This window comes from Montipora capricornis, chromosome 14, assembly GCF_036669925.1.
Source record: "Montipora capricornis isolate CH-2021 chromosome 14, ASM3666992v2, whole genome shotgun sequence".
In the NCBI taxonomy this organism is placed as follows: Eukaryota; Metazoa; Cnidaria; class Anthozoa; order Scleractinia; family Acroporidae; genus Montipora; species Montipora capricornis.
Window position 1 is genome coordinate 49,036,685 of NC_090896.1, and position 2,139 is coordinate 49,038,823.

At 44.3% G+C, this 2,139-nt stretch overlaps 1 pseudogene; it reads right to left on the minus strand.

The window, feature by feature from the left end:
• Window positions 1-1,560, minus strand: part of LOC138032073 (uncharacterized) — a 23,452-nt pseudogene extending 21,892 nt beyond the window's left edge.
• Window positions 1,561-2,139: the final 579 nt, after the last annotated feature.

The following is a 2,139-nucleotide window of genomic DNA, read 5'->3' on the forward strand; positions in this document are numbered from 1 at the left end:
TCTGTCCTGCACTTGGCTGTTTCTTAAAGACTCCTCCTCTCCCTTGTGGGGTCTGAATATCTCGAAATTCCCGCAGCTCTTTACGTGCACTCTCAAGATTTTCTGGATTTGCTGCAACATCATGGCAACGAAGGACCCGCTTGATAAAGACCTCTGGAATATTAGGAAATTCTGTTTTCAGTTGGTTTAGTGTTTCCTCTGAGTACTCCAGGTTCTTGATCTCGCCATCAATCTTTGCCCTAGACTCCTCTTGAGTAGCATCGTCTGTGCTCTTCTGGTCGCTTAAGTGACGTCCTGCAAGGTCTCCTTCGCATTCTCCTTTAGATCCGCCTATCGGTACCTCTCTCTGTCCTACAGGTGGCCGTTTCTTAAAGACCTCTCCTCTCCCTTGCGGGGCCTGAATATCTTGAAATCCCCGCAGCTCTTTACGTGCACTCTCAAGATTTTCTGGATTTGCTGCAACATCACGGCAACGAAGGACCCGCTTGATAAAGACCTCTGGAATATTGGGAAATTCTGTTTTCAGTTGGTTTAGTGTTTCCTCTGAGTACTCCAGTTTTATGACCTCATCGTCAATCTTTGCCCTACGCTCCTCTTGAGTAGCATCGTCTGTGCGTTTCTGGTCGCTTAAGTGACGTCCTGCAAGGTCTCCTTCGCATTCTCCTTTAGATCCGCCTATCGGTACCTCTCTCTGTCCTGCACGTGGCCGTTTTTTAAAGACCTCTCCTCTCCCTTGTGGGGTCTGAATATCTTGAAATTCCCGCAGCTCTTTACGTGCACTCTCAAGATTTTCTGGATTTGCTGCAACATCATGGCAACGAAGGACCCGCTTGATAAAGACCTCTGGAATATTGGGAAATTCTGTTTTCAGTTTGTTTAGTGTTTCCTCTGAGTACTCCAGGTTCTTGATCTCGCCATCAATCTTTGCCCTACACTCCTCTTGAGTAGCATCGTCTGAGCTCTTCTGGTCGCTTAAGTGACGTCCTGCAAGGTCTCCTTCGCATTCTCCTTTAGATCCGCCTATCGGTACCTCTCTCTGTCCTACAGGTGGCCGTTTCTTAAAGACCTCTCCTCTCCCTTGCGGGCCTGAATATCTTGAAATCCCCGCAGCTCTTTACGTGCACTCTCAAGATTTTCTGGATTTGCTGCAACATCATGGCAACGAAGGACCCGCTTGATAAAGACGTCTGGAATATTGGGAAATTCTGTTTTCAGTTTGTTTAGTGTTTCCACTGAGTACTCCAGGTTCATGACCTCGTCATCAATCTTTGCCCTACACTCCTCTTGAGTAGAACCATCTGTTCGTTTCTGGTCGCCTAAAGATCCGCCTATCGGTACCTCTCTCTGTCCTGCACTTGATCGTTTCTTAAAGACACCTCCTCTCCCTTGTGGGGCCTCAATGTCTTGAAATCCCTGCAGCTCTTTACGTGCACTCTCAAGATTTTCTGGATTTGCTGCAACATCATGGCAACGAAGGACCCGCTTGATAAGGACCCCTGGAATATTGGGAAATTCTGTTTTTAGTTTGTTTAGTGTTTCCTCTGAGTACTCAAGGTTCATGATCTCGTCGTTAATCTTTGCACTGGATCAAGTCGCCGTTTCATCTGTAAAATAAAATCAATAGTTGGTTCTGAATTTCCTAATGTAATTTTCATTTTATGTCAATTCGTCATTCATAATCATACTTGTCTCCCCTTACCCCCTTCAACTATGTTTAGCTATGGACTGTTCACTTAAGCAATAGAAAACGTTTTCCGTGTTTGCATATATAGCCTGATATAAACACGAGAGGAGTTGGGAGAATTCGTTTTCTATTGCTTTTATAAAATATTTCTCAAAGATAATTCAACAAACTTTTTGATTGAAACAGATTTTCTTGACACACGCTCATATTTCCTACCAACCAATCAAAACGCGCGTCTGACAATACATAACCAATCAAAATTCGTGAGATGTCACAGCCGCGTTTACATATTCTTATCTAAACACAGCTATTGACCAATGAGAGAGTGCGTACTATCCTAATTATTTTATAATGTCCAATAAAGACACGTTCTTCATAGTTTCACACATTTAAAAGCCGCCCTTCCCCCTCCCTCCCCGCACTTAATTGCCCAAGCACAGTACAATCGGTACTAA